We start from the raw sequence: 5745 nt of genomic DNA, 5'->3' as shown, positions 1-5745 counted from the left end.
TCAGGCCATGAACTCTTAGGGGATGGGCTCCACAGCTCGGGTTCCTTTCCATCGGTCCTCACAAAGTGTGCTTCTCTGGGTGGAGCAGGCTGGCGCTTCAGCTGAACCCAAGTCCCTTTCTCTCTGGCTTCCTTCTTTTTCTGATCATTTTCCTTCACACGTTTCAGGAAGCTATCTCGGCTCTTAGAGTGCTTAATATGCTCGATACGCACATTAATTCTCTTGGCAAGAATCTTGCCCTTAACTTGTTTGTTTACAATGATGTCAACAGCATGCTGGGTAACACTGTAGACTCTCCCAGTTTTGCCATGGTAACATTTGTGGGGCATTCCTTTTTGAACAGTACCCATTCCCTTGATATCTACAATATCACCCTTCCTGTAGATTTGCATGTATGTGGCTGAAGGAACAACTCCATGTTTTCTGAAAGGCCTGGAGAACATGTAGCAGGTGCCCCGCCTCTTTCCCTTTGTGTTGGTCATCTTGGTGAATCACTGGAAGATGGCGGTTCCGGCCGAAAAACTGGAAGATTTTATCATCAGAAAGCTGAGCTTTGGCCCAAGGAACTCCACCATGAGCCCTTGTTCAGTCACTAAGTTGGGTCTGACTCTCTGTGACCCTATGAACTGCAGCATGCCAGGCTTCCCTGTCCTTCCCTATCTTCTTGAGTTTGCTTAAACTCATGTCCATTGAGTAGATGATGTCCATCTCATCCTCTGTTGCTCCCCTCTTCTCTCTGTTCTCAAGTTTCCCCAGCATCAGGGTCTTTTACATGAGTATTATGCTTCTGCATTTTAAAGACCTGTTGGTGTCAGAAGCATTGCACTTTGAGAGGTTAGAACTGGAACAAGCCTCTGCAAGGTTTCTTCTACACCTCTTGTGTTTGAAGGACTGAAGTCACTCAGGGACAAAGAACAGTGGTGGGATGGACATTCTCGGAACTCCAAGGCCCTGTGCTTCTCACTCACCTGCACCACCTCTGAGAGCACTAACAGAATTGGTCACGTGGGTGCAGGGTTGGCCCTTGGGCCCCCATCTCAGCATCTAAAAGTCTTAATTGCTCTCCCTGTGTGGTAGGGACTGGGGCTGAAAAGAGAAAGAGGAAATAGACATGGAGATGCAAGGAGGAGGAGGAAGAGATGGAAAAGTTCTGTGAAAAAGTAGGGAAACCTTATCTCATGAAACATGAGATTCATTCACGAAACTCAAGGTTTATTTGTGTTTCTGTGTAGTATAGGGTTTCCTTCTTTTTTAGAAGCTAAATAGTACTGCATTTTATGAATAGGTCACATTTTCTTTATCCACTCACTTGTCCATGGACACTGAGGTTGTCTCCACATCTTGGCTGTTGTCAATCTGGGAGCGCAGATATCTCTTTGAGATCCTGATTTCAAGTATTTTGGATAGATACCTAGAAATAGGGTGCCTGGGTCATACAGTAGTTCTAATTTTTTTTTTTGAGAAACCCATACTGTTTTCTATGCCAACTGCACCTTTTGTGCTCCTACCAACCCTCTATAAGTGTCCCAGTTTCTGAATTCACCTTTTGAGTTTTCTAAAATGCTCAGACTCATAGAAGCAAAGAATAGAATGGTGATTCTTGTGGGCTGGGGTCAGGGGGAAATAGGGAACTCTTCATCAATGTGTAAAATTTAGTTATGCTCGATGAATAAGTTCTAGAGATCTCATACAGAACCTTGTGCCCATAGACAGCAATAATTTTGTAAACAAAAACAAACAAAAAAATTGAAGAATCTCCTTGTCTACTCTCAAGAGATATCTCCACCCCCATATTCACTGCAGCATAATTCACCCTGGATATAAACCTCAAGTGAGATTTCAGGGTCATGATAGTTCTACCTTAAATTCCTTGAGGAACCTCCGTGCTGTTTCCATAGTGGCTGCACCAGCTTACAGTTCCATCAACACTGAACAAGTGTTGCTATTTCACAAGACCCTCACCAGCACTTGGTATCTATTGCCTTTTTGATAACAGCCATTCTAACAGGTGTGAGATGATATCTCACTGTGGTTTTGATTTGCATTTCCCCGATGTTTAAGGATGTGGAGCACCTTTTCATGTACTTAGTGGCCATTTGTACATTTCCTTTTGGGGGAGGGGATATGTCTCTTTACATCCTTTGCCTGTTTTCTATTTGGATGATGATGATTTTATTATTTCTATTGAGTCCTATGAGTTCCTTGTATATTTTGGATATTAACTAATGTATAATTCTTATCAGTCATATGGTTTGCAAATATTTTCTCCCATTCTGTAGGCTGCCTTTTCATTTTGTTGACTGCTTCTTTTATTGGGCAGAAGCTTTTTTATTTGATGTAGCCCCACCTGTTGATATTTTCTTTTTTTGCTTGTGCTTTTGATACTATATCCAAAACCTCACTGGCAAGGTTGATGTCAAGAACCTTATTCCCTATGTCTTCTGCTGGCTGCTATCTCCATTTTTGCAAGCACTCCTGCCAGCAAGAACGCAGCCAGCTGAGAACTGAGCACTGGGGGCTGTAAGCCCCGACCTCCCTTCTTTCTGTCTGACCCCTGGTGGTCAAGCTCTGCAGATTCCCCTGGGGTTCCTGTAAGGTGAGACATGGGTGCGCTCCTGGGAAACTTCTTGCAACAGTGGGGAAACTGGTTGCCCACCTTGGGCCCTTGTTTTTCCTCTGGACAAACCAGAGGAAACCAGTGTGTGTGGGGGGTGGGCTTTCTCAGTGTGATCCTGTGCTAGCCTAGAGGGTGGGCTATGGGGTCAAAGAGTAGCAGCTCCTCTTCTCCTCCTGTGTTCTTCTTAGTCTCTGCTGTCCAGGGCATGCTCATTCTTGGGTTCTGGGGTGTTTATCTATGGGTAGCTTCTAGCTGAGCTTGTGAGGGGACTTGAGTTGAGAATGACCTACATCTCTGTACTGATGACATCACCCCTGGTGTTTTTATTAAAAAATTAGGACTATAGAGCTAAGCAGTGGAAGAAAATTATGTCCTGTCATCTAAGGTCATTCAAAAGCATGCCAGAAATGTTGTCCTATTTTTTAGAACACTCTCAGCTGGTAAATTAAGGTACTTCTCCTTACGTTACCAAGGGCAGTCAGAAGTCTTTTTCAATTCTGTACAGGAAGACACAATTGCAATTTGACAGTAGTTGAACCTAAAGAATATATGTGTATCATTATAGAAAAGGAAGTTTGGTGTTGAGAGTGTGGCTTTATCAAGTACTGTTGAAATTCACTAGCTTGAGTTATGATATATGATGAATAAAATGAACTGTGCTGGGGAGTCGAAAATAGAGTGGTAGATGGTATTGCATTTTGTTTTGCTTCAGGTTTTGTTATTTTATCTCAAGTTGCTTATATTTCTTTCTGAAACTAGTTATTCCACCACTACACCAGGGGAAGTTGTTCCTCTATCCATGAATCTGTCATTGTGCAAATTACCTGGATGCCATACACTGAATTTACAGTGCAACTTTTCAATATGAATTCTGCAGCACTCAAGTAAATAAAATGAATAATTCATACCTCGAAAACAAAAAACAGTATTCCTTGGTAATTATGGTTTCTGAATATTCAAGTCTTTGATAGAGATTTCACCCACAAAGAGTTTGTCAAATCTATACATACACAAGTATATCTTTAAATTTTGATATGCTTTATAATGCAGGCTTCCCTGGTGGCTCAGCGGTAAAGAATCCACCTGCAATGCAGGAGATATGGGTTCAGTCCCTGGGTTGGGAAAGATCCTCTGGAGAGGGAATGGAAACTTATTCCAGCATTCCTGCCTGGAAATCCCATGCACAGGGGAGCCTGGTGGGCTACAGGACGGGGTTGAAAAGAGGGTGACACAACTGAGAAAATAAACAACAACAAATGCTTTATAATACCACAGCTGTAGTTCCATAACTGGCTTATGACAAATCCAGTTCATGCATTGTCAAAACTGGTGGATTCTAGAATTTTAGTTAGAACTACCTTTGGAAGATCCAAGAATCACCAAATATAGCACAGAGAATTTGCAAGTAAGTGCTAATTAGAAAAATTCTAAAAATGTTAAATCCATATTAATTTTGAGTAAAATATGATTTTGTCTTATCATCTGACACTTGTAAATTCCATGATTATTCTTATTTCTTTTTATCACCTGGTTTTTATTGCTTTTGAAATCCTATATTCATTGTGTAAATAATTGTTTGAAAGCTTTCTTTCCCTGTACATGCGCGCACCCTCCTGTCTCTTGATAAACATACACAGAGATAAATTGCTCCTCTTTCCATGGGATTCTCCAGGCAAGAATACTGGAGTGGGTTTCCTCTTCCAGGGGATCTTCCTGACCCAGGGATCGAACCCGCATCTCTTGTCTCCTGCATTGGCAGGCAGATTCTTTAACATAGATAATTTGATGATTGCATTTTCTCAATTTTGTAGAAATGCTGAATTTGTCCTTCTTGTTGATGCCATGTATTTTGGGAGGAGGTAAGTGAAAGGGAAATGAAAAATAAGATCTGACATTATTCTCCAGATCTGAGATTCCCCATGTACCTGTCATCTTTTATCTGATTCTTTTCAATGTTTCTCCTACCTTCCCTGGTTTTAATATTATCTTAGGCTTCTCCCGAATTCCAGTAATTGGATTTGAAGCAAGTCTATTTATAGTCTTGCTTTTTCTAATACAACAGTCAAATCTCTAATGGCCTTTTAATGTCAACTCGCTTTCTTCTCAATGATATTTTTTTCTTTTTACCTTACTCTTTTCTTTGATCTTCTAGATTTGGAATTCTTTAAGTTCTATTAAGTTTGTATTTTTAAGCTGTATAGCTTAAAGTGTTTGTAGGTTTTTATGCCATCCCCTGGGGGATGTTTTCTTCCAGAAAAAATTCTTAGTTCCTCACTTTTGTTTTGTTATTTTTCTCCCTCCCTTTCTTCCTCATTATTTTTCTGTCACTAGTTTACCTACTTGCCAGGCTGTCCATTACATTTTGTCCATTTTATAATTGGCTACTCTCTCTGAGTGTCAAAGAACTGATGCTTTCAAACGGTGGTGCTGGAGAAGACTCTTGAGAGCCCCTCAGACTGCAAGGAGATGAAACCAGTTATTCCAAAAGGAAATCAACCTTGACTATTCATTGGAAGGACTGATGTTGAAGCTGAAGCTGCAACTCTTTGGCTACCGGATGCAAAGAGCTGACTCATTGGAAAAGATCCTTATGCTGAGAAAGACTGAAGGCAAAAGGAGAAGGGAGTGATAGAAGATATCGCGTCCACCACTGACTTAATGGACATGAGTTTGAGCAAACTCTGGGATGTAGTGACGCAGCACACACAGGGAAGCCTGGTGCGCTGCAGGCCATGGGGTCACAAAGAGCTGGACACGACTGAGCCACTGAATAACAACAACTCTGTAGATCTTTGCCTTTCAATAATACTGTTTAAGATTTTGCTTTGTTTTGTCTCTGGCCCCTCCTCAAAAACAGCGACAAGACAAAATACTCTGCTTGATTTTTCCATGCCACATATACCTGGTGGGTTAATCAGAACAAACGCTCCGGAACCATCTTCTTTCAGGTTGTTGTCCACACCTTACGGCTTCTTGCTGAGCCATCGTCAGTGTTGATGAGCCAGGGTGGATGGAAAGGCACTTCTCTTTTCTTTCCTGAGGGAATCTCAGCTCAGCATCTCACTTTTAATCACCGCTAATAGCTATTTTGGCACATATTCAGAGCAGCTCAGCAAGGGGCAGAGGAC

General features: G+C 41.6%; 1 pseudogene; it reads right to left on the bottom strand.

The window, feature by feature from the left end:
- Positions 1-500, bottom strand: LOC138438120 (large ribosomal subunit protein eL21-like; annotated as a pseudogene).
- Positions 501-5745: the final 5245 nt, after the last annotated feature.

Source organism: Ovis canadensis, chromosome 3 (assembly GCF_042477335.2).
Source record: "Ovis canadensis isolate MfBH-ARS-UI-01 breed Bighorn chromosome 3, ARS-UI_OviCan_v2, whole genome shotgun sequence".
Taxonomy (NCBI): domain Eukaryota; kingdom Metazoa; phylum Chordata; class Mammalia; order Artiodactyla; family Bovidae; genus Ovis; species Ovis canadensis.
Note: the sequence above shows the minus strand (reverse complement) of the source record. Positions and strands in the feature narration are given on the sequence as shown.